The following is a 27879-nucleotide window of genomic DNA, read 5'->3' on the forward strand; positions in this document are numbered from 1 at the left end:
AGCGCAGTTGGCGGAGGAAGCGGCATGAGAGGCACTTCCTTTTTAAAGCAGCCCCACCAAGTCCTGTGCTCTACCCCTCTCCAGGCAGGGCTTGCAGAGGGCCCTGATGTACAGCTCCCCGACCATCTTGGGCGGCCCGGAGGGGGATTTGTAACAGCCGTCTCCTCCTTGGGAATTTTTCTCAACTCTGGCTTAGAATTATTTTTAAAAATTTTTTTAGCTTGGGCAATTGCTGCTACCACTGGCTCATGTTTATCTCTCTTATCTATTAACTTTTTTATTAAGTTCTAATATGAAAAAGCAGTTACCAGGACCTTTCCCAGTCCAAACACCTTATAGAATTCTTGTAATGCATCTCCCATTCTTTTCTATCTTTTTACATCTATAACCCCCTCTTGGGGAAACCATGGGCAGATGTCTCACAAAATCAAAGAAATGAAATAAATCCTTAGTTGTAACCTTTACTCCTCTTGCCTGTAAAGCTTTTCTTAATTGTATCATATATTTTTGATGTTGACTTAATTTTTGTCTCATGATTGAACGACCAACTTACCTGTCAGCTCGGTCACAGCAGGCTACCGTGACGTCTTTGAACTATTGTTTGATCGGGTACGCACCCCTTCTTTCCTTCGTCGTTGGACCCTCACGTTGTCCCCCAGTATCCAGCCCCACATTGGGCACCATGCTGCGGGAGGCCACCCCACAATGTGACTCGGTTCCGACCCACAGAACTTTCATGAAGTACCTGGATTGGGGGGTGGGGCCGTGGATGAGACAAGTGACAAGAGAAATAAAAACAAGACAGGAGTCTGATCAAGTCTCGTTTATTGAAGCTCAAACATGAGTTTTTATAGAAAATAAAAACAAAGGCACACAGACTACAAACCATTACATCAGTCAGAGCACAAGGGCTCTGACACACATTAAGAGAGGTATCTCTAATTATAAAAAAATAAAACCGTATGCTAAAAAAAAAACAAGGCCATGAACCAAGACTATCTAACAAGGCTATCTGGCCCCAGCTTCAAGCCAAGGTTTTGGGCCAAGGTTATGAGCCCTGACTACAAGCCAAGGGCTTCCGGCCATGGCTGTGGACAAAATAAAAAGTTGCCAACTGAGGCCTGTCAGCAGTTTTGAGAGGTAGCTGAGACTCAGTTAAACCTCAGGCTCCCAGGCTCCCAACACTACACCTTACTCATTCCCTGTCAATCACTCAAAGTTCATGTACAGGTCTTCTTAAATTCAATTTCTTTTCAGAGCTATTCTGTCTTTTCCTGTGGAGGAAACTTACTCATCTGAGAAAAAGCCTAGGAAGACAACCCTGGCTGGGAAAATTTCCTATTTCTAAAATTGTTCTCTAATTATATTCCTCTTATTTCAAAAATGTTTCCTAATGGGGACAACAGGGATTCCACTTCTTTTTCTTCATTCCTATGTGTTCACCTGATATTTGTTCTAACCATCATCTTCCAGGCTCCCTGTTTTCCTCATTGCACATCATACTATGTGTGCTGGATAGCTTTAGTGTCAACTTGACACACCTGGGTTGAGGGAGCCTCAGTTGGGGAATTTACTCTATTGGACTGGCCTGTGGCCATGTCTGAAAGGCATCTTCTTGATGAGTGATATGGGAGGGCCCAGCCCACTGTGAGTGGTGCCACCCCTGGTGTGTTGCATAAGAAAGCAGGCTGAGCAGGGGCCAAGGGAGCAAGCCTGTAAGCAGCTTTCCTCCATGGCCTGTGTTCCAGCTCCTGCCTCCAGGTTCCTGCCCCGAGTTCCTACCTTGGGCTCCCTGATGAACTGCATGTGACCTGGGAGATGTAAGACAAACCCTTTCCTCCCCAAGTTGGTACTGGTCAGAGTGTTTTGTCACAGCAATGAAGAACAAACTAAGACACTATGCATTTCAGTAATTCAGTGGGCCTTCTTGGTACATTACAGTAGTCTTCTCCTGCTGTGCTAAAGCACTAATTTGCATGCACAATTATGTTGTTGTCATTCTAGGGTACATTAGACACAGGATTAAAAGTGTATTCCGTGTGTGCTGAAGCCAGTACTATTTAAAAGTAAATTTCTAAAACAACATCTATAAAATTGCATGCTATTCATAAAATCATTCTTCATCAGAAGTTGTACTGCAACTAACATATAAAATAATACAAAACTTCCTTATCTGTAGCTGAGTACAAAGGCCTTCATAATGAATCTAAATATTTAGTATACTTCTCAAAGTGGAAATTATCCCAGGAAACCAGTGAGGTGAGATTTCTTTACTATACCACAGAATTAAGTTTATCAGGATGAGGAGGCAACTTTAAAATTTACCTGGTGCCTAAACTTTCCTTATGTGAATAAACTAATAGTCAACCACAGGCCAATATATACTGCATGTGTCTACAACAGATCATATCCCAGGAAACCAGATACTGGAGTCACATTTGATTGCTTTTCCTACTTCCATGATTTCATAAGTTCTCTTAGTCAGTGTCCTAGTTTCATTCTGTGGCTATCATTAAATATTCTGACCAAAGGCAAATTAGAGAAAGAAAGGAATTATTTGCCTTGTATTTCCAGTCAAAATATGTCCTTCAGACACTTCAGATCTCAAGCATGAACTGAGCATTCCATGGAGGAACGCTGCTTACTGGCTTGCTCACAACCTCACTCAACTAATTTTTTATATAGTCAACGCCACCTGCTTGGGAATCATGATGCTTACAGTATGTTGGGCCCTCCCACATCACTCAAGACAATCATTCACAGACATGTCCATTGGCCAGTCTGATCAGGGAAAACCTTTATTTGAAGTCATCATCCCAGATGCCTCTAGGTTACATCAATTTGACAATAAAAATTAACCAAGACAGTCATCCTTTTCTATTCAGAGTTTAACTAAAAAGAGGCAGGACACTCGAAGCATCACTCTAGCATCTTTAAGCAATGCTCTAGCTCACCATGTGTCCTCACCTGTGACATGCGGGTGCTTCAGCAGGAGCAGGAGAGCGTATCTCAGTGTTGTGCTTGTTGTTTCTGTCCCAGTGCCAAACAAATCAACCACAGTTACTGCCAAATTATCAACTGTAAATTCCAATTGTTGATTGTGTTTTTCCTAAAATGATTTAGTTCAGTTTCTAATGAATTGTTCAGCATATTTGAACACAATATCAAATAATTTCACATTGTTGGCAGCATCAAAACTGTACAGCGAAATACTAGGAGAAACTAACATTGTATTTGAGAGACTATAGCACAAATGGACTAAACTATATTTCCTACACCTTTATTTCCTGCTTGCATAAAATTGCATTCATGGTTTATCTATCCTGTGGTATATAAAATGGAGTAAATTGAAGTCAGAAAAAGGTATAAACTGAAGCATATTTTGATCCTTATCTATATTCCCTATCAAAACATAAGTGCAAAACGATATGCAGTTGGTCTTGGGCTATGAAGATTAATTCTTACAGGGGCAGACGTGTATGCTAAATAGAGTCAAGAAAAGTGGAAGGCACTGAACTCTAAAATGTTGGGGTTACTCTATGGTACTCTGACTGGTCTGCAATGAGGCTCTTTGTACTTGAGTTAAATAAATCAATTGTACCTTTAATTCATAATTAGATGTTCTCTCATTTGCAAAGAGGCACAATTTAAATGAAAGGAAACAGGAAATAAGAGACATTATGCTAGATGTTCCAAGCCTGTACCAAGAAATTATTTACTTTTTGGATCCAGCCATGTCACTCTTTGGCATAAACCCAGCAGACACTACCATACTGCACAAATACTTGTTCATCCATGTTCATCACTACCATTTAATAATAGCCAGAAACTGGAAACAACCTAGATACCCATCAGCTGAAGATAATTAAGGTAAGATATGATACACATACATATGGCACATTCCCTATTTCTTTAAAAATTAAATTATGAAATTTCCATTAAGTGAATATAAAGGGAAACAATAATTTTGAGTGAAGTAACCCAGACTGAGAAAGACAAATGCCACATGTTCTCTCTCATAGCTGAATGCTAGCTTTGAAATCTTTCCCCTGCATGCTTCAATTTCAAAATTCTGAGAAGTTAAGAATATAACAAATAGTGATGGGTGAGTGGATGGGGCGTCTTCCTGGGAGGGATGATAGAATGCAGTGATATGAAGGGAGAAAAGGGACCATTTGACTAGAAAGGGTTAAATAGCATAGGAAATAAGAGGATATGGCAGAAGAGAGTATATAGGAGGGATTAGTAGCAGTAAAATCCCTTAGAGAAAGAAATATGGAAACATACCACCCTAAAAGTTTATACACACACACACAGTGTGTGTGTGTGTGTGTGTGTGTGTGTGTGTGTATGTGTGTGTGTGTGTGTATCAGGGGAGATTGCCCTTTCTGGACATGATAAACTACTGAAAAACAAACCTCAATGTCAGCAATGGGCTCCCTCTCTAGAAGCTGTTGGTCTAGGGTCCCCTAAACCCTCAGACAATATTTGCCAGTGCCCCTGCACTCAGTTATTCATCAGAACTGATGGTTAAGACCCTATTGCTGAACACACTACATTCATGAGCTGTAGAGCAAACAAACATAAATCAAGCTGGTGCTAAGTTCAGAACATCATTTCCACTGGCTAGTGCTCATAATGCTGGATGTTGCTATTCAAGTTACCAGATGGAAAAATAATCATCATCCTTACCCTGTTGTAAATCCTGTGATCTACAATAACAACTGGTATGGCAAGACACAACCACTAGTGCAATGGTGGCACAAATATTACAGAGGTAACCAACAACTTTTTACTTGGCTTTAACTCATGCTTCCTAGGAAGGAGCTTATATGTAAAATTTGTTAACAGGCTTAGGTACCTGAGGCTAAACTGGTCACAGGACAAAGAGGAAAACTTAATACTAGTTTTCTACTAAACAGTTATCATATTATATGGATCTTAAAAACTTGTTATAACCACAGATTAATGTATCTCTCAACCTTCATAAGAAAATTTCATTATGCAAAGTTTGTGATGAACACAGAAACTCAAAACTGGTCAAGTAGCAGAGAACTGGAAACTGCAGAGCACTTATCCCTGAATAAGAGACAATATCACATTTCTGCCCCTCATAGCTCAGGGATCACTGCAGAACAGGGGCCAGAAAGATTCTAAGGAGACAGAGGTGGTGGATGACCAAAAGAAAACAGTGTTTTCCATACAGATGGTCAGTTACTCATATGAACTCATAGCAATGGTGACAGCATGCACAAGCCCCATGCACACTCAAGCCAGAAAAAATTCCAGCATAGACTTTAGGAAGTGGGTAAGAACCTCCAATCCCACCTAAGGAAATTCAGGATGCTTTTGGGGGCAGAGTGTCTTCCAAGCATGGGACTCTTGGTAGGTTAAACAGGCTCCAGTGGATGGACCCACACTGAAGGACATTTGGAGACAAAAATGAGACTGTATAGGCATTATTTTGGGGCAGGGCCAATAAGCAGATGTGAAGGCAGCAGAAAGGATCTAAATAGCAGTAAATTATGGTATATGAAAATCACAAAAATTCAATGAAAAAGAAAAAAAGTATTATGGTCTCAATATTGCTGTAAACCCATAATGATGTATAGATTGTGAAAAAAATAAAATATATAAATGTCTAACAGGAGTCGTAGTGAGCAAGATTGTATTCACAAGTCAAGATGACTGGGCTCCATTCCATGTGGGAGTCAAGTAAAAACATGGTCTATGGAAATAGGAAGAATGGACACATTTACAAAGTGAGGAAACGACATCATGAAGACAGAGTGACGACAACACTGACTGGCCCAATGGAATAAAGGAGAGAGCAGGAGAAACGCAGTTGCCAAAGCTGAGGTCTGAAGCTGAGCAGATGACAGGCAGCAGGATTGTCAACAACTTACAGCTTCAAATGGCAGTCAGATGACCATCAGCTTATAAAACACATAGTTTTAGAAATAGCAAGATGTTAATGATTTCATTATGTCTAGGTGACCTCTATTGTGTTTAATATTGTGTAATGGACACTATTAAATGACCAACCTCAATATTACTACCTGATACACAAACACTCATTTCCCTTTGTAATATCAACTTTGTGTAGTTTTCTAAGCTTAACAAGTTACAGGAGTTATATCTTAATTTATCTAAAAATATTCTATGGCTACACACTCAGAATAATAATCATATTTTCATTTGTTGGAATATATTTGTATATTTGTTACTGATCCTTAGCAAATTAATCTAGGAAGAAAATCCAACCAAACTGAAGGAAATTTTGGCAAATGATCTTTGCTATGAGGGGAAAGACAGTGTCTCACAGGGATGGGACTGTTGGTGGGACAAGTGGATAGACCTACAATAAAGGACATTTTGAGACAGATGTCAGACTCTATGGGTCATGTTATATACATATAATAGTGCATTGAACTAGGTGGAGGCCCCCGAGGGAAAATGGAAAGAGGGGAGTGGATCTACATGCCCTCAAACTATATTGTCTGAAAATCACAAAACTCAACCAAAATAAAGTAAAATAAAACAGATGTTGAAGTAAATTAAATGAAATTTATTACAGAAAATGCCTTTGTGTTGGCAAGAACTATGTCAATGAAGAATTTTGCTTCAGTACACAGTGTCCTCACATCCAACAGGAGTCCTTAACACGGTCTAAGATCAAAGAGAAGATTGTCCTCAATAGATGTGCCATACAAGAAATGTTAAAGGGACTCTGTGGTTAAGGTTCCAGAACAGTAAATCACTGCCACATTAAAAATGAAAATCCTTGTTATGTATAACTACAAGTAAAAGAAAACATTAATGTTACTTATTTATAACAAACTCTCTGTTGTTGTAAATGAAATTATATGACAATAAAGTTAATAATTTTATATTAACACTTTACCTGTCTTTCTTTTATTAAGTAATAATAAAGTCCCAAGGATTTGTAGCATCCAGTGATTCTTGATGTTCTTTTATTTTCTCTAAAACATAACTTTTAACATAATCAAAATTTTTGAATATTGTGTTATGGGGTCCTGGACAATAATCAATGATGGCAGGAAAATTATTGCAGACCTATAAGAAAAAACAATAATTTATTAAATGAATAATGAATTTGTTACATGAAGAAATTCATTTATAAAACATAGCAAACATGAGCTGCATATATAACTTCAGATATGAATTAAATGTATCAACTTAGTGGAGGAGGTATTCTCTTTTGCATGTGTAGTAACTTTTTATGCTATTTGAGAGACTGGAGGGATAATGTCTTGCCCTAATGATAAAACATGATAATCATTCTCAAAATCCATGAGAAATTTTAGAGTATGATGCATATTTATATCAGTTCATTAATTTTTTTGTGTCAGTTTTCCCCAAGAAGTTTGAAACATCATATTATGTAAATGCTGTCATTCGCATTTTTTATGCAAGAGGTGGTTGAAATTGCAGATTTTGTTCCTATCATCAAGCATCTGATCTTAAGTGAAAATTTAAAAGTTTGAAGGCCAGTAATAATTTCTCCATGATGACACAAGTCATTGTTTAAAGTGTATGAGATGCCAGTTCAACACAGGAAATGATTGTGAGAGTGTTCATGGTGCACACATCATAAACCATCCATCTTGTCATTTCTACCCTACCTTGTCACCAGAATTGAGCATCAAACACCAGAAACTACTCAGTGATTCCTGCCACAATTCTTTGTCCCAAATATGCTTTATCCTTCAGGAGAATGTTTTCTTTCTAAGCAAAGATCTTTCTATCAAGTAATGTGATGAAGACTTGCTTAAGTGTTATCAAGACAAGGACTTACTGATAATGGAATAATGTCCTATGAGAGAGTGGCCATCCATCTAGAAGTGAATAAATTATGTTATGCAAGCCTCTCTATGGATGACATTAGAAATATCAATGGATAGGAAGCTGCTAGGCTTGAGCTAACCTAGCATTTCCACTTCCTTTCTTTGTATTTGTATAGCAAAGTGCGTAGACTTTCCATAATCTAGTCAGATGTGGTATCCAGCCACCTCCAATTAGTCAGTATAGAGTTAGAGTTTGTTGAGAAAGACTATATTTGTGTTCTTAGGAAGAAAAGAGCTTGATTTCACCTGCATCCAGGGGGAGCTCATAATTTTCGTGTTCTCATTTACTTTTTCCATCAAGTTAACAAAATTCTTGTCTTTGTAATCAAAACGATTCTGGAAAATAGTGGAGCAGATCACATTGCAGGGAGCACAGTTCAAGATGAAGGTGGGATCACAGGGTAAGCCAAAAGAGTTGGAAATATTTTTGAAAAGTATTAAAATATAGAGGGTATTTTTTAACAGATAAAGAATAGTTCTTTCAAAATTTTAGGTGAGTCATGCATAAAAATTTCCTTATCAGCCAAATATTCAGCATGCACAGAACCAATAATTATTTTGCTCTTTGACTTGATATGATCTTTAACTTCATTGGTTACATACCAACAGTTTAGATTTATCATATTGACCTGCACCCTTCTAACATCTGCTCTTTGTTCTTTTCAAAACTTAAAAGTACTAGCATTTCGAGAATTAATTCTGTCTGTGATGCCTATAGACTGTACAGCGCTGAGATGAAAATGGAGAGACCTGGACATTTCCATCCAACAGAATAACTGAAATAAGCATATATTGATCCAAAGAAGGGGAACAAAGGGGGCCAGCACTATAGATTAGTTCAAGTATTAGAAGAAATAAATGTGAAAAGCAGAGCACCTCCAGGTTATATGAGAATATGTGATATCAAGAACAGTAAGTACCATGTGGATTTGTTTGCATAAATAAATAAAATGAAAACGTTTTATTTTAAACTTAAATTCCAGTTGGGGGAAGAACACAAGGAAAGTGAAAATGGAGACCACTTTTTTTCTAATTTAGTCTTTTAAACAATAAATTTTCAACTGGAGATGAAGTTTAGCATTTAAATGTACTTGCTGCTCTTGCAGAGGACCCACTTTTGTTCTCAGCACCAAATAGCAATTCACATATGCCTCTCTCTCTACTTCCAAGATATCTGATGCCCTCTTCTGGCCTCTGCAAAGGCCAGGCATGTGAGTGGTACATATACATACATACAGACACTCACACATACATATAAAATAAAATTAATTAAATCTTGTTTTTAAAGGTCAAAACAATGAATTTTGCTCCTTAAGAAGTGAATGTTGATACTGACCACAAAAATGCAATAAATGTGGGAGCAGAAAATGAGATCAATGGGAGAGGAGGGGCAAGAAATCTCAAGATGGGTGTCAGGAATGGTGGTGCAAGGTTTTGTCCCAACACTGGGGAGGCAGGGACAGGCGACCTCTGTGTGACTGAGACCAGTCTGAACTATGTAGTGAGTTTCAAGACATCTCGGTCTACAGGGAGAAACTTTTTCAAAAAGACAAAAAAAGAAAGTAAAGAAAAAAGAAAGAGAGAGAGAGAGAGAGAGAGAGAGAGAGAGAGAGAAAGGAAAAAGAAAGAAAATAAAGAAAGAAATAAAAGAAGATGGGGTGAGATTTGTCAAAGCACATATACATTTGCATGGAAATGTTTTACCAAACCCATCACCGTATCTAATGAATATACCATAACAGAATTTTTTTAATAAAAAAGATGTAAATATTTATTACATCCATCAAACTCCACATTTAATGGTATATGAACCAAACTGACATTTGTGGATTTTGGAATATTTTTATAGATCATAATCATTAATATAATAAGTTGCAATCGTTTATAAAATTTGTGTATGATTTTTACAGGTAAAGAAAATAAAAATAAAGTATAGGTAAGTTTCTATTGTGATGTGCTTTCTGTAGTGAAATAACTATGATAAAATAATCAGTATTTAATATGCAAGAAGCTCCAAAATTTACATCTGTAGTCCCAGAGTAAGGGTCACTATAAATAGATCTGTTGGTAATAAGTTGTTGGACATTTGAAAAAAAGGAGCCTCTGTGGGTTTGTTGGTGGTATTGCAGTATTTTTAAACACTGCAATACTATGAGCTATCAAACCATGCTTTATTTTATAAAAGTTAGGTTGTGGTCAGGTTTTGGGAGTTTCTTTGTATGGATGCATGACATTCACTCTCTTTTCATTCACTTTATTTAAAAGAAAGAAATTAAAAAGAAAGTCATTTAGAATTCTAGCAGATAATCTTATTTCTTTTATGACAAGCACTTCATAAGTGAGAAATTGTATCAAACTATAACACAATCATTTTCTAACAAAAATCATTGTACACAAAAATAAAGGATTTGCAAAACTGAAGAAGGAGCCAGAATACACTTTGGGAAAGACTAAATCAACAGTTTATGAAAGTAATGCAAGTATAGTCAAATACATTTCATCACTTCTGTTTGCGTATTTGCAGATTTATGCTCTCACATATCTTTTCTTTAAACATATAAATCAAAACAGTAGGTGCTATGAAATAAGAAATAATGATAAAAAGGTGAAAATCATGTAGTTTATGTAGATCTAATCGATGATAACTTTATCATACTCAGTTAAGAAGCAGAAAAAAATACATGACACCATTGGTATCCAGAAGTGTAAACACGGGACTGGAATGACTTTGAACATATTAGTGAATCTAGGCAGATCAATGTCATTGAAATAAATTGGAAACAGATATCATCTGGTTTGGGCTCTGGGAGTGGAGATGGTGTCATTGCCACCACCTGATAGCAATTATTTTCTGGTGATATAATAAGCAATGGGTAAACTGCTTTCCTGTAATGGGAATCCAGAGCACCTTAGTTCATCAGAAAATTAATGTGAATTCTATGTTAATGATTACTTATTTAAAAACAAAAGAAAAAATTTTGAAAGACTATAGGATGAATAGATCTTTATTCTCACACATACAGCAGATTTCCAAATCAGAACCTGAAGTTGTACCCACCATTAGTTTTTCTCAGTTCCTCCACAAGGCACTGGGCTTCCTCTTGAACACGGTCCTCAGTGCTCTTTTTCCCCATTCCCAAGTTCTGCAGGGTCATGAGTGTGAAGCGTCTTGTATCTTTCCATCTCTTTCCATTGTTAAAAATTATGCCTAAACAAATAAGAACAGAAACTATAGGATAGTTCTCTGAGTAAGAGTGAACTGAAAAGTAGAAATCATACAGAGGGCAAACCTGTGCCCAGGTCATGAGTCTGTCCACTCTATTCCATTCTGCTACCTGTGAACACTTCAACACACATATACACACATGAACCTGTGCACTTACCAAGCCCTTATTAATTCTGTCAAGCCCTGGCAGCCTTCCTCTTCCAGAAAATTCCTCTCCATGATCAACCAGACCTTCTTTGATTGCTTCATAGCCATGAAACACTACAGTAGGTTGCATGCCCATATATAAAGTGAACACAGGGCCATAGACTTTTGAGAGCTGAAAATAGGAAATAAAATGTTAATACTAAGAAAAATATCACTCTACCCTCCATAAAGTGAACCTCATTTAGACTAATATTATCATTGCAATTCAATACTTTTATTCAAAAATATCCAGCTTTAAAGATTTATGAAGATTATGAATCAGTTAATAATGATCTTTACTTATGGATGGCATAAATATGCCATGCAGTGATCTAGGTAGTCTATGCATATTACAGTGAATCATTACATGAAAATATACAGTGCATTTGTTTACCATGTTTCACAAAGTAAGGAACTGAGATCAGAGAATTCTCAATTCTTTTCCATGTACCCATGGCTAATTATGTAGGATACAAATTGGTACTCTACCTATTCATTATTTTATATTTAAGTAGTTTATACTCACTTTCCATGTTCACACTATACTGAAATAGAAATCCTGGCCTAGGTGACTGATTTAAGACCCTTTGTAAAGGTTCTCCTATGAAGATTTGATAGCCTATGATGAACACTAGAAATGCAAAAGTGTTTTTTTTTTTTTTTTCGGAAACAGAGTCTCACTATTTAGCTGTGGCTTTCCTGGAAATCGTTAGGTAGTCCAGGATCACCCCAAACTCACAGAGATCCATTTGCCTCTGTTTCATAAATAATGCGATTAAAAGCAGCATGCACCACCCACACTCTGTTCAAGAAAACTTTAAGTCAACAGAAAGGATTCAGTCCAGTTTACTATCTATTGCTACTATAAACAGGAAGGATGGACATCAAAGAAGCTGCACCATAGCATGTGACATCTCCTTGAAAATATAGCTTCTTGCCCTAAAGCATAAAGTTTGTGTACTTTATCCAAATTAAAATGGATTTGAATATCACCAAATATACTGTGATTCACTGCTTCCTTCCCTCTTTCTTGTGTTATTCAATGTACATAGGTATTTTCTGGAAACCATCCATCAGTTATTTGTTCATAGGATCCATCATCAATATAATATAGATAAAATGCAAGTCTAAAGTGCTACCTGACCTTCAGCCAGAAAACATGGAAAAATGGCTATAAAAAGGGGGGGAGAAGGTGGGTGATACAAAGAACTATGGGAATAAAGGGGAAAACAATTCTCCAGATACACAGCAAAAAAATTCCTTAAGCACAGAAATAACCCTAATGCTCAGAAGTAACCTTATAGGGATGGAAGAAAACCCTTCCAGAAGCTGTACAGTTGTTAAATGAAAATATCAGTGTTAGAAGTGGATTACCCCCCATAAGCTGTTGGCACCTTAAAACAATAAACATGCCAATAATCTTGGTTTTATGTCAGAAGTGGACCAAAAACTATTGCTGAAGACACTGCATGATGTGAGCACGGAGGAGGGAGAAATCAAGCTTTGACTAAGCTCAAAACTCACTGACACTGGATGGGTGGCTTTCATGGTGCCAGAGGAGATACAGAGATGGCAGGGGGAGAATCGTTCTCTATAATAATGCTCAGCAATAGACCCTGCTTGTTGCACTATCAACATGCCAAACAAGATGTTCCTGCTGGTGCAATGGTGGTGTGTCTAGTGTATGAACAACCAGCAAATTTTCGTTTGGATATAATGCCTGCTCCTAAGGGTGGAACACATATTTTGTACTGCAGACCAGGCCAACTCTCCGTGGCAGGTGAGATTATAGATCCCAGTGAGAGGCCACTGCAACTCTTTTGTTAGGTGGATATGATGCACATGTTAAAATATTGTCCAAGGATTTGTGTTTACACCCATAGGTTAAGTTAATGTAGCTGCCACTGTTTATATGTTCTTACTTCTTGCTGTTTATGCTTTTATAGTAGATGGAATCCCACTGAAATGGACCAACAGCTCATGGAAAACAGGTGATGTAGAGACCCGCAAGTTCAGTGCCTTGCCACAATAAGAGGAAGATCATCCCATACCTACCATACCCTCCAAGGCTCTGGGACTTTTGCAGAAGAGATTGGCAGAAAGAATGTAAGAGTGGGAGGAAAGGGTGGAGTGTCAACTGGGAGGGTCCTCCAACCACTATCCCAGCAAGCTATAGTCGCCCCTCCTTTCCATACTCATCAAGGAGTTAAAGGGTCAGTCAGTTACCCCTCCCACCCAAGGGTCCTCCAACCACTATCCCAGCAAGCTATAGTCGCCCCTCCTTTCCATACTCATCAAGGAGTTAAAGGGTCAGTCAGTTACCCCTCCCACCCAAGCAGTGGACCTTAAGTGCACGTGCTGTAAGCACTAAGGATATGGATATATAAGCCAAGAATGCCATGAGGCACCTCTCTTGCCATTTTGTGTTCTGTCAGGAATTCCCAGGATCTATATTTGAATGTGGAATTACCAGTGCAGCCATAAATGGGGGACACCCACTATTCTGTAAATGAACTCCCACCCTATGCTCTGTTAGAAGGCCCAATAAACTAGTTAGCATTTTCAAGAAAAAAAAAAAACAGAACTAATGGAAACCTTCATTATCCCACTGAAGTTGATGTCATGTTGGCAAATTCATTGGTCTTTTTTTTTTTTTTTTTTGGTCTCTTTTGAGACAGGGTCTCCTTATATCCCTAACTGCCTGGAGCTCACTGTGTGGGCCAGGCTGACTTGAACTCAAAAAGATCAGCTGGGATCTGTCTCCCAAGTGTTGTGATTAAAGATCTGTGCCACCATGCCTGGCTTTGGTCTTTGATTTCTTATTCCTACTACTCTACCCTAAACTTTAGTATATAGTACATTTTTATGTAACCTGGTTCAAGTTATTTCTGGAAAAATGTGTTAAATATTGCCTCTCTTTGGAATAATTTCCTCTCTTTGGAATACTTAAAATATTCTAAAAAATGATGGGGAAAAGCATAAATTACGTTTATGCCCTTTCACTATTTTGCTATCATATACAAGGCTTCAAAGTTCATCTACCTCACAAAATACCTTGTTCAGCCCTCAATTTTGATAAAAGGACAAACTGGGACAGGCGGAAGGTACATAGAACTCACAGGAAATTTTGACTTTGTGACCATTCATCATAACACAGCTTAAGATGTTATATTTTCATTGAAAAAAAAAGGTTTTTCTCTCCCTTTGCCAAATATTGTAAGCACATAAAGCATATGTACCTTGTTTAAGGATTGTTGGATGTCCTTTATATCTATTTGGAAGAAATTGCCGACAATAGGGAGAGGAATAGGGCCAGGAGGGAGCTTGCCTCTCCCAGAGCTGTGTCTCCAGAGCGAGAGGAGAAGCAGGCAGGAGAGGCAGAAAAACCAGGACCACAATTAGATCCATCAGCGCCTTCTATTCTTACTGACAAGAATGTGATTGTGCAGTTCTAAGCTTTTATTAATGTTATCTGCTGAATCAACAAGTGCCTCTTTGAAGTGTAGTTGAGTAATCAACTAGACACTCTTTAATCTATCTTCCAAATGGATTCAGTCACAATGATAGAGATAAAAAGATGTTCTTTACCCTAGTCCTCTAAGGGTGTATTTTAGAGTTTCTTGCTTAATTATACTAATTTATGACCAATTATTGCTAATTAAACAAACACAATTGTTTTATTGTGCAGCTATCTTGAGAAATACTTAATGATTGAATTAAAGAACATTCTACAAAATTCTATATCTCAAATTATTGACCAAGTGGTTTCATATAGTGACCAGGCAACTTTTGGATATTTTTTATATTCCACAAATTGTGGTCCTTTTAAAAATTATTGGGATTTCTTACAGGGGTATAAGAATATAAAGTGTTTTGATGAAATTCATGCCCACTCCCTCCCCTCCAACTCCTCCCATATATCCCCATCATTTTTTAATGATAACTTCATTTCTCTTTATTCTTTTTTAATGGGGCATTTTGCTACTCTAACATTGACCATTCTGAAGAGGTAACCCTAAAATCTTTTAAGGATTAGGTAAGACCTCCCAAATACTTTCAAAATTTTTGACCTTTGGAACAGAGTAGGTTGATAAGAGGCCCAAGTACATTTTGACTTTTAGCCAAGAAGCTGGCTACTTTGCTTTGGGATCTTTTTACATTAACTGCCTAGTCAATTCCTACCTCCTATTCTTATCATACCATCCTCTGAAGCAGAAACACAGCTTGCAGATAGAGAATTGGGACACAGACTGCTCTGGCTTCTTCCATGCTGAACAGGGATGCAGGGTGAGGCAACTGGGTACCCCTTCAGTGGGTCTATCTAAAAGACTCCTAAATTGCCCAACTCTTTTGGGTAGGGGGAAAAGAAAGTCCTTAACTTGTGATAAGGAGATGTGAAGGAGAAGTAAAGGCAAGAGTTATTAGCATTACAAGTTCTACACAGGGAACCAGAAAAAAGTCAGGACAGGGCAAATTTCAAATGTTCATATGAGAGTCCACTGGAATTTCTTGACGAGAGCTTCCAAAAGCATCTCTCTATTGGATTCCTCCTCATTTTTCTTTTGTCTGCCAAGGCTGGACTTGAGAGTGATGGATTCAAGATTTGCTTTTAGGCATTTTGAAAGCTGTTGGAGTGGTTCAAATCAGTGTCAGTTCCCATGCAAAGGCTTTTAGATAAGGCTAGAAAACAAATTTGGCCATCATTTTAGAACAATAGCGGGTTGTTTCCCTTAGCTACAGGTGGGCACTACAGAATTGCAGACCAACATATGAAGTCTTACATCTGAGGATCACTTTCTGATTAGAACAAAATCATCAATGAGAGATAATTATCTAAATAACTGTTGATATGCACTTAAGCCTAATGCCTGAGAAGTTTAATCCCTTGAACTCTTAAAGAAATATACTGATCACTTTCCTTTTTGGTCAGTGTCTTCTAATTGGCTAGATCCTCCAATGGGCAAGGCCTGCTGATTTTTGGGGAGAGTGGACTATGAAGGATCTGCTGGAGCCATCTTGGGATTGAAGCCGTGAGCCGTGGGTAGTGTGCATAATATGGGGAATGGGCAGCCAGCCATGCAGCAGCTGAAGGACAGAATGGACTGACTCTTACGGACCTGGGGTGAGATTGCTCATCCTGGAGGCATGAGCTGTGACTGTGGGTGTGGCACGGTCTGATATGGTGGGCGCTGAGCCACAGTGCAGGGCTAGGCACTGGGTACTCCTTCCCTTGTAAGTTAATAAATGCACTTAAAGATATATTATATGGTTCGCTTGATAGCACAGGAGACCCAGAGGGAATTCGGGCAACAGTTATACTTTCCTTTTGGGTGTTTAAGACTATACAGTTGGCCCAAATAAATAATTTTATATTTACACTTAAGGTCATTTGAGCATCTGTTCCTCAGGGGTCACATGGGCTTGGGAGGAGCTCCGGGCTCCTTTCTCTTACTAGTTCTATCTATGTGAAGATAGGTCAATGGTCCTACTTGACCATTGCTGGCTTCACTTGGAAGCATGGAGGAAATGTTTCCTCTGAGTTGACCCTCCTCTTGTAGACTGGACACTGGTTCAAGTCCGTCTGGTGGGGTCTCCATGGCCTCCCTGAACAAGAGGAAAGATGACTAACTACAGTTACAGGACATTTTGAAAGATGTTCCACAGTCCCCTGGAACTTAGTCGACCTTGGAGGGCAAGGGGAAAAAAACTGTCCTTTAAGTACCTCAGGCCAGATTAGTAAGGACCTCAAAGTATGGCTGTTAAACATCCAATAAGGTTAGTTCCACCAGTCTGGTACTTTTAATTACCATGTGCTATTTAAATAAACCTTGGATGAAAAACCAAATGTTCTGAGATAATCCTTGACTAGATATATATTTTGTTCCTTGACTAAACTATGCCCTTAGGAATTTAAAAACTATGTGTATATTATTTTTGCCTCATCCTTTATGTATCATAACAAACCTACACAAACCTTCATCACTTGTTTAGGCTTTCTCATTTCTTCTATTTTGGAAAACATCTACATTCCCATGTCCTTTTAACATCTTTTATATTCTCATTTATGTTTTTAATAATTATGAGATATATAATCTTTAATTACAGTTTTCCTGGGGAACCAATGAATTTACTGAGCTTACTTACTGAGATAACTGAGGGGTTGCTGAGGTGTGTGAATCACCTGAGTGTATGAACACTGGAAAGCCTTTACCCAGCATGGGTCAAACCTGATCTTCCTAGCTTTCCCCAGGCTGTATATTTTAGCCCTCCCCAAATCCAGGAGACCATGTTTGATTAGGACCAAATTACATAAAGTTGGCTGGGAAGAGTGGCTGGATTCTGGTGAGGGTCCAATGACCTGGTTTGCCCCTCCTTTAATGAAGGAGCATAACTGACAACAAGCAAAATTGTGACGATATTTAGCAAAGAGACCAGGCTGAAGTCATGATTATAGTAGTTATTTCATGCAGAAGAGACTGCTGTACAGTATCATCTTATTAAAAGGACATGGAATTTAAAATGATTTGGGGCTAGGATCCACAAATGAGGGAAAACATACGTCTTTTATTTTTCTGAGGCTGTAGTATTTCACTTAGTTTAACAGTTTCTGGATCCATCCACTTACCTTCAAATTTCATTATTTCATCTTTCTTTACTGCTGAATAGAACTCCATTATATAAATATACCACATTTTTGATAACCATTCATCAGTTGAGGGGCACTTAGGACGCTTACATCTCCTAGCTATTGTAAAAAGAGCAGCAACAAACATGGTTGTACAGGTGTCTCTATAATAGGATGAGTCCTTTGGGTATATGCCAAAAGTTGTATAACTGGGTCATACGGTAGGTTCATTTTTACATTTTAGAGTTCTCCATGCTGTTTTCCATAGGGTTTGCATGAGTTTGCAATCCCACCAGCAGTGAATGAGTGTTGCCCTTTCTCCACGTACTCTCCAGCATTTGGTATCATTTGTTCTCTTGATCCTAGCCAGTCTGGTTGGGGTAAGGTGATATCTTAGGGTGGTTTTAATTTGCATTTCCATAATTACTAACGATGTTGAACACTTTTTGAGATTTTCTTAGCCATCTTTATTTCTTTCTTTGAGAACTCTCTGTTTACATCTTTAGCACATCTTTTGATTGGGTCATTTTGGTTTCTTGCTTCTTTGTTTTTTGAGTTTTTATATATTATGGATATTAAACCCCTGTCAGATGTGTTGCTGGCGAAGATTTTTTCCTGTTCTCTGCATTGTCGCTTCACTTTTTTGATTGTTTCTTTTTCTGTACAGAAGCTTTTGAGTTTAATGAGGTCCCACTTGTTGATTGCCGACCTTAATTCCTGAGCAACTTCTGTCCGACGTAGAAAATCCTTTCTTACACCTATATCATGTAAGTTGCTGCCAATATTTTCTTCTAGTAGTTTCCATGTCTCCTGTGTCACAGTGAGGTCCTAGATCCATTCGAAGTTGACCTTTGCACAAGGTGAAAGATAAGGATCTAATTTCATTCTGTAGGTGGATCTCCAGTTTTGCCAGTACCATTTGTTGAAGATGCTGTCTTTCCTGCATTGTGTGTTCTTGGCACCTTTGTCAAATATCAGGTGGATGAAATTGGGTGTACTTGGGTATGGAGCCTCAATGATGTTCCACTGATCTATGTGTCTATTTTTTTGCCAGTACCATGCTGTTTTTATGACTATAGTTCTGTAGTATATTTTGAGATCTGGTATAGTAATACCCCAGCACTGCTTTTTGTGCTCAGGGTTGTTTGGCTATCCAGGGTCTTTTACACTTCTATATGAACTTAAGGATGTTTTTTTCTAGTTCTGTGAATAATGCCATGGGAATTTTGACTGGGATTCCATTGAATCTATGTATTGCTTTTGGTAGGATGGTCATTTTCATAATATTAATTCTTCCAATCCATAAGCACTTGAGATCCTTCTAGCTGCTAGTGTCTTTCTCAATCTTTCTTTAATGATTTAAAGTTTTCATTATAGAAATCTTTGGTGTCTTTGGTCAGATTTACTCCAAGATATTTTATTTTATTTTTTGCAGCAATCGTGAGTGGGAGCATTTCCCTGTGTTCTTTCTGCAATTGGTTGTTATTGTTATGTAGAAAAGGGACTGATTTTTGAGACTGATTTTATAATCTGACACTTTACTGAAAGTATTAATCAGTTCTAGGAGTTTTCTGGTGGAACTTTTGAGATCTCTTAGGTATAGTATCATATCATCTTCAAAAAAGGATAGTTTGAGCTCTTCTTTTCCAATTAGTACTCTTTTAATTTCTTTCTCCTGTCTTATTGCTCTAGCAACTGTTTCAAGCACTACCTTGAAAAGGAGTGGAGATAGTGGACATCCCTGCCTGGTTCCTGATTTTGATGGCAATGCTTCCAGTTTTTCTCCATTTAGAATGGTGTTGTCTGTGGGTTTGTTGTATATAGCTGTAATTATGTTGAGGTATGTTCCCTCCAGTCCAATTCCCTCTAGGGCTTTGAACATAAATGCATCCTGAATTTTGTCAAAAGCCTTTTCTATATCTGTTGAGATGACAATGTGTTTTTTGTCTTTGAGTCCATTTATATGATTAATGACGTTTACTGACTTGTTTATATTGAACCATCCCTGCATCTCCAGAATAAAGCCTACTTCATCATGGTGAATGATCTTTTTGATGTGTGTCTGTATGTGGTTTGCATGTATTTTGTTGAGAATTTTTGCATCTATGTTCATTAAGAATATGGGTCTATAGTTTTCTTTTATGGTTGTGTCTTTACCTAGTTTGGGTATTCAAGTGATGCTGTCTTTATAGAAGGCGTTTGGGAGTTCTCTCTCTGTTTCTATTGCTTTGAATAATTTAAGTAGTATTGGTTGGAGTTCTTCTTTAAATGTCTTGTATATTCTGCTGTAAATCTATCTGAGCCTGGGCTTGTTTTAGTTGGTAGGCTTTATATTACTCTTTCAATTTCTTTATGTGTTAAGGTCTGTTTAAACTGTTGATCTCTTCTTTGGTGGTTTAACTTTGGTGGTTCCCATGATATTAGATATCCATCCATTTCTTTTATATTTTCAAATTTAGTTGAGTATAGGTTTTTAAAATATTCCCTTATAATGGTCTGGAGATTTGGGTGTCTGTTGTGATATTTCTCCTTTCATCTCTGATTTTGTTGATTTGGATTTGCTCTTTCTTTCTTTTGGTTAACTGGGCTAAGGGAATCTGCCTATCTTGTTTTGCTTTTCAAAGAACCAGTTCTTACGTTCATTGATTTTTTTGTATTGTTTTCTTTGTTTCTGTTTCACTAATTTATGCTTTGATTTTTGTTATTTCTTCCCTTCTGCTGGGTTTGGGTTGCATTTGTTCTTCCCTTTCCAGGATCTTGAGTTGCAGTGTTAGGTCATTTATTTGTGCTCTTTCTAATTTTTGAATTAGAGCTATAAAATTCTCTCTTAGATTGCATTTAAAGTGTCCCAGAGGTTGTGGTGTGTTGTATTGTCCTTTTTGTTGAATTCAAGGAATTCTTTTATTTCTTTCTTAATTTCTTCTTTGACCCACTTATTGTTTAGGATTGTGTTGTTTAGTCACCATGAGTTCATGTAGTGACTAGGGCTTTGTCCAGTGTTGATTTTGAGCTTTATTGCATTGTGGTCTGATACAATCCATGGAAGTATTTCCATTTTTTTTGTATTTGTTGACTTTTGTTTTGTGGTCAAGTATGTGGTCAGTTTTTGAGAATGTTTCATGGGTGCTGAGTAGAAAGTGTATTCTTTGGTGCTTGGGTGGAATGTTCAAAATATACCTGTAGGTCCATTTGATGTATGGTATCTTTTAATTAAGACTTCTCTCTGTTTCTTCTTTGTCCAGTTGACCTGTCTAATGGAGACAGTGGTGTATTGAAGTTCCTTACTATTACTGAGTTGGGGTTAATGTGTGTCTTAAAGTCCTGTAGTGTCATTTTTATGAATTTTGGTGTGCCAGAGTTTGGTGCATATATATTAGGGATTGCAATATCTTCTTGGTTAATTGTTTCTTTGATCAGAATGAAGTGACCCTTTTTATCCTTTCTGACTAGTTTTACTTTGAAGTCTATTTTGTAGCTATTAGAATTGCAACACCTGCTCATTTCTTAGTGACATTTGCTTGGAATATTCCTTTATATCATTTCACCTTAAGGTAGTACCTGTCCTTGAAGCAAAAAGGTGGATTTCATTTCATAATCCATTGGGTTAGCCTGTGTCTTTTGACTGGGGAGTAAAGTCTATTGATATTTAAGGTTATTATTGAAAGATGTGTTTTAGTTGCAGTCATTTTGATTGCTGTTTGTGTTCTTTGTCTAATTCTGTGTCTCCTCAATTATAGGTTTATTCATTTTCTTTTGTTGCTCCTGGGATAAAGTTGTTCCTTTCTTCTCTTTTTCCTTTTCTTTAAGTATTCTTTGAAGGGCTGGCTTTGTGGACACCTATTATTTAGGCTTTTGATGTCATGGAAGATTTTTCTTTTCCCCTCAAATATAATAGACATTTTTGCAGGTAAAGTATTCTGGGTTGGTATCTATTCTCATTTAGAACTGGAACTCCCTTGGTCCAGGCTTTTCTGGCTTTCATAGTTTGCATTGATAAATCAGCTGTAATTCTCATGGGCTTTGCTTTGTATGTGAATTGTTTTTCTTTTGCTGCTTTCAGTATTCTCTCTTTGTTCTGTACATTTAGTGTTTTTACTACAATATGTCATGGAGAGTTTCTTTTCTGATCCTGTCTATTTGGTGTTCTATGTGCTTCCTGTATTTGTATGGGGATGTCTTTTCTTAATTTCAGGAAATTCTCTTCTACAATCCTGTTTAAGATCTGTTCAATACCATTAACCTGAAATTCTTCTCCTTCCTCTATGCCTATGATCTATAGATTTGGTCTTTTTATGGTGTTCCACATCCCTTGCATATTCCATTCCTGTATTTTTAAAAATTTGTCATAATCTTTGCTTGAGTGGTCCAATTATTCAACTTTATCATCCAGTATTGATATTCTGTTTTCCATTTCATTCGTCTAAAGGTAAGGTGAATTTCCCCTGTTGTTTGAAGCTGGCTTATTGAGTTTTTCACTTCCTTCTTCATTTCTGCCTGAGTTTTCTTCACTGTTTCTATCTCTTTTGTGAATTCATTCAGAAGTTTATTCCTATCTTCTTTCAGTTCTTTGATTTATTTGTTCATGTGTTTTTTAAAATTCATTGAATTCCTTGATCATGTTTATGATTGCTTTTTAAAATTCTGTGTCCTGGGTTCTCTGAGGGGGTTCTCCTTGTAGAACTCTTCTACAGGACTGGTGGAGTTTGGTGAGGACATAGTGTTTTGGCTTTCCATTTTATTATTCTTTCATTGTGATTTTGGCATGTGAATTTCTTTTGTTTGTGATTCTGATATGAGAATTAAGTTGAAGTATGCTTCTGTTTGTATTATTGGTGTGTCTTGGTCCTTTTCTTATTATTTTTTTTTTGTAAAGCTTGTTGGTCCAGGGGTCTGGTTCTCTCAGCTTTTAGTTTGGAGGGAACTGATGGCTTCAGAGCAACTACTCGGTTGCATCCAGAGAAGCCCATTAGGTTCCAGTCAAATTCACTCATGCTTCCTTCTAAGGTTTGGACCCCTAGTAGCAGGGAATGTAGAGCAAAATTTGGGAAATTCTCTAAGGAGGGGACGTATTTTGGAACTCTCAGTCTGTCTACTGCATTCTCAGCTCCTATGCCAGAGAGAGGACATAACAGGCACTCTTTGGTGATCTGCTGAGATCACAGTTGCTACACAGATGGAGGTAGGAACCTCTTTCTCAGGCTGTCTTCTAAAATCTCAGCCTTATCCTTCCAAAACAAGGTCTGCCCTGGGGCCTTGGGAGGAGCCTCATGGAATCCCATTTAGGGGGTTGGGTAGGGTGCAATTAGGGGAAGCTCACCACCATGGGGAGAAACATAGGCATGCATCACCATGCCCATGTTTAACTGTGTTTTTAAAATGTTTCTTCATTATATTAAACATTTGAACATGTATGATCAATAATGGAAGACTTCCTACTCCTTAATACACCCCTTGACCTGTATAATTAACAATAAAAATATCCCAGTATCACTCAGACACCTTGATCTAGAAAACCTAAATGGAAGTTCTTAAAGAATTTTTATACATTTCACCATAGTATAAGAAAATTATAAAAGATTGAGCTCATTGTTTTTTTTTCAATGCTGAAAGAGTAAACAGGAGACCTATGAATGTCACACAGATCATAGGCGAAGTACTTAGGATTTAATGAGATTTTCACATGGCCTCCATGTGGCTTTACCACAGCTTTTTAAAGGAAAGTATCAGGATTCTCCTCCCTTCACTTCAAAGGCAAAACTGGCTCAATAACTAAGCATAGAGGCACCATCAGATAATTGAATAGAAACCACTAAGGAATTATGTTCTAAATTTAATAAGCAGAAATTCCTAAACTTTCTTAGTATAGACAATTGTCTTTTTAGGACTCTGTTTCATTAACATTAAAATAGTCATGTTTTCAGGAATTCTGTGAATTTCATAGAATTTTCATACCCACAACTCTTCTGATTCTCTCTGTTTTCTTTGTCAAGAAAAATTATTCCCATTTAGGAGATGAGAGACCATTTGTTGGAGATTCATTACTCCACCAAAGACAGAGACTGCAGGGTGTGGAAATAGGCCTGAGCCCCACACTCATTTCATTTTCCCCCTTTCCTTCCACAATGACTTTTAGTTCTGTTCTATAAAACATTTGCTGATTGTGTACTATAGTTCAATTTCAACATTAGTCAGTGACATTCAAAGCAAACATGAATCAGTTAATAATTATACAACTAGTTTCATAATATGGAGGTCAGGAAAAGTTATTTTTATAATCTTCGGAACTTTCATGACCCTCAAGTCTTTATGATTCCCATTCTCTGTGACAAAGTAAGGAGTAACTTTCTGTCTGACCCATTGCTGTAAGATATCAAACAAGGCATTTTATTTTAAATAAAACAAGTTCAGTAGCTTTCTTTAAAGAAAACCATGTTTTCTTGCCCACCATCGAGCCCAATTTTGGTTACCCAAATACTCTTGGGTATGGAACCTGCCCTGCAGTTTGGTGAACCTACCAGAGGCCACATCTTTAAATAAAACTGACTATTCTCAATCAGCAGATCATATGGCATCAGCTCCTTAGTTTTGGGAGGGTCTGTATTTCCACCTCTCCCCTCCATACTGGGAATTTGTCTGGGCTGAACTTGATCAGGTATTGAGCATGCTGTCACAACTGTGAGCTCATAATATTTAAAAAATGATAATACAGGTGGTTGGTAGGGAGGTGGGCATGTATCTGACAGGAGTGGAGGGAGTGGATTACATAGTCACAGTATAATGTATAAAATACTCAAAGAATTAATAAAAAGAAAAATGAATGATTAATTAGTAGTATTAAAAGAACAACTTCTTTTTATGCTTAGAAAAATAAATGTTCCTACATGATTTCTCATTTTGGATGAAGTGAGGAATTCATATAGACATTTCCACTTATAGAATGTAAGAATCATAGATCACTTAGAGGAGGGACTTTTAAAGTCAGCAGTCTACATTTTGCTTAGCTTTTTAAGGAGGAAGCTATCAGTAAAGTACTGAGACTGTACCAGACACTCTGTGAATTTATCAAACATGAGTTGACTCGAGTGCAAATCTCTTCCTGGCCCATTTATTAACTTCTCTATTTTTTCACCAGCATCACAGCTATTTGCTTACTATATGTTTGTTCTTTAATTTTTAAATATTTTTATGTAAAAACTAATAGCATATATTTACTGTATTCTGTTGCATTTATCCTGTTACCACTCCTTGTTACCACCAGTCACTGTCATGTTTCCAAAAATTCCTTATCTATGTAATATATATGTGTATCTATATATATCATAATTATGTCATAAGTATATCACATGTGTTTAGGATTCACATATGGGAGGAAATGTCTTTTGTTTGGTGTATTTCTATGAAGCCAGTATTACTCTATTCAAAAGCAGGTAAAGATACACCCCCCAAAATTTATAGGACCATATTCTTAATGAACATAAACACAGATTCTCAACAAAATACTCGCAGACCACATACAAACATACATCAAAAAGATGTTCTAGTTTGCGTCTCCATTGCTGTGACAAAATACTCTGGCCACTACCAAATTTGGGAGGAAAGGGTTTGTTTGTCTTATATCTACTGGGTCACAGTTCATCAGATAGGAACTCCAGGCAGGAACCTGGAGGCAGGAGCTGACACACAGGCCATGGAGGAATGCTGCTTACTGGTTTACTCCTCTGGCCCCTGTTCAACCTGCTTTCTTATACAACATAGGCCCACCTGCCCAGGGTGGGGGGCAATACACACAGTGGGCTGGGCCTTTCTACATCACTCAGTAATCAAGAAGATACCTCACAGACATTCCACAGGCCAGTCCAATGGAGGCAATTCACTAGTTGAGTCTCCTTCTACCCACGTTTGTTAAGTTGACAGCTAAAGCTATCCAGCAAAACCACGGTCAAGTTGGCTTTATGCCAGCGGTGCAAACGTTTCAATATACATAAGTCAATAAATGTAATAAAACATGTAAATAGATTTAAAGACAAAAATCACATGGTCATCTCAATAGATGCAGAAAAGGTCTTTGACAAAACCCAACATGCATTTAAATAGAAAGTCCTAGATGGTATTGGACTTGGGAGAACATACCTCAACATAAAAAAAGCTATATGCAGCTAACCCATAGCTAACCTCATTCTAAAAAGTGATAAAATGGAAGCATCCCCATTAAAAACAGGAACCTGACAGGGCTGGCTACTACTGCCACTCCTTTTCAATATCATACTTGTCATACTGTGAGAACAATAAGACAAGAGAAAGAAATTAAAGAAGTTCTAATTGGAAAAAAAGAGGTCAAATTACCACTAGTTTCAGAAGATATATTATACATGAGAGATCCAAAAACTTCCTATAGAAAACTGTTAGAAATGATTAATACTTTCAGTAAAGTGACAGGTTACAAAATCAACTTATAAAAATCAGTAACCTTTCTATATACCAATAACAAGCAATCAGAAAAAGCATTCAAGAAAATCCTTCCATTCACAGCAACCTCAAAAAAATTAGGACTAAACCTATCCAAAGACATTAAAGAGCTCTACAATGATGAAAATTTCAAATTTCTTAAAGAAAGAGATAGAGATGGAAAAGACTACCATGTTTATGAATTAGTAGAATTAATGTTGTTAAAATGATCATCTTACCAAAAGCAATCTATAGAAATCTATAGATTCAATGCAATGCCAAACAAAATGCCCATAACATTCTTCTCAGAGGTAGAAAAAAAATCCTAAAATTAGTATGGAAACACAAAAGTCCCAGATAGCCAACACAATCTTGGGCAAAAAGAAAAGCTGGGTAGATCACCATTCCAGATCTCAGATTATATAACAGAGCTACTAGAGTCCTAAAAACAGCAATGGTACTGGCAGAAATTGATATGTAGATCTAGGTAGAGCACAATAGAAGATGAAAACATGAATAGATGCAATTTTTGCCATGCGATATTTGATAAAGATGCCAAGAACACACAATGGAGGAAAGACAGCATCTTCAGCAAATGGTGCTGACAAAACTGCATCTCTGCCTGTAGAAGAATTAAATTGGACCCTTATCTTTCACCCTTCACAAAGGTCAGTTGCAAATGAATCAAGGACATCAATCGAAAACTTGAAACTTTGAAATGGCTAGAGGAAACAGACAGTACCTTCCAAGATAAAGGCATAGGAAAGAACTTTCGAAATAACACATCAACTGCTCAGGTATTAGGGTCAATAATCAACAAGTGGGACCTCATTAAGCTAGAAAACTTCTGTACACCCAAAGAAACAACTAAGAAAGTGAAGAGAAAGCCCATTGAGTGGGAGAAAATCTTTTCTAGTTACACATCCGACACGGGATTAATATTCAGACTATAGATGCTTTCCTTGGCTACACTGCAAATCCCTTGCTCTTCATCATCATGCTGCTCTTTGCTTCTCCCTTATCCAGGTTTGTTTTTATGACACTTTGTGTAGTTTAAGACATGGGTAATCGTGTTGTCTTATGCACACTGCTGTCTCTCAACACCCAAGACATAACTGATAATACCAAAATGATTTGGTAAGAATTCTAAAACATGATAATATTTATGTCTCACTTCAGCATCAGACAGGAAAGGAGACACATCCACACAATTGTTCTGCTTTACCATCCTTTCCATGATCACAGCTGCATGGTCATAGAATAAAGATTCAAACTGATTGTCTAGTTCACTTGTTAATATTTTCATTAAGAGAGGAATTAACTGATTCTTAGAAATGGAAGGACAGCCTTCTGGTTGTAGCAACATAACGCTCTCCATGCCAACAATCTTTCCTTCTCATCAGTTCTGTTATAAAAATAAAACACATCTTGGGAGGCAGAGGCAGGCAGAGGCAGGCAGATCTCTGAGTTCAAGTCCCGCCTGGCCTACATAGTGAGTTCCAGGACAGCTGAGGCTACAGGGAGACCCT

At 37.5% G+C, this 27879-nt stretch overlaps 1 long non-coding RNA gene and 1 pseudogene across 2 annotated transcripts in view; one reads left to right on the plus strand and one right to left on the minus strand.

The window, feature by feature from the left end:
* Nucleotides 1-14688, minus strand: part of LOC103732441 — a 31551-nt pseudogene extending 16863 nt beyond the window's left edge.
* A 794-nt stretch (nucleotides 14689-15482) lies between these two features.
* The window catches only part of LOC115070007, a 27656-nt gene continuing 15259 nt past the window's right edge, over nucleotides 15483-27879 (plus strand). For both annotated transcript variants that reach the window (XR_003849221.1, XR_003849222.1), the window contains exons 1-2: nucleotides 15483-15567; nucleotides 16211-16402. This is a non-coding gene — a long non-coding RNA (uncharacterized LOC115070007). The remainder of the gene's footprint in view (nucleotides 15568-16210; nucleotides 16403-27879) is intronic.

Source organism: Nannospalax galili, unplaced genomic scaffold (assembly GCF_000622305.1).
Source record: "Nannospalax galili isolate Female #2095 unplaced genomic scaffold, S.galili_v1.0 scaffold1415, whole genome shotgun sequence".
NCBI classification, from domain to species: Eukaryota; Metazoa; Chordata; class Mammalia; order Rodentia; family Spalacidae; genus Nannospalax; species Nannospalax galili.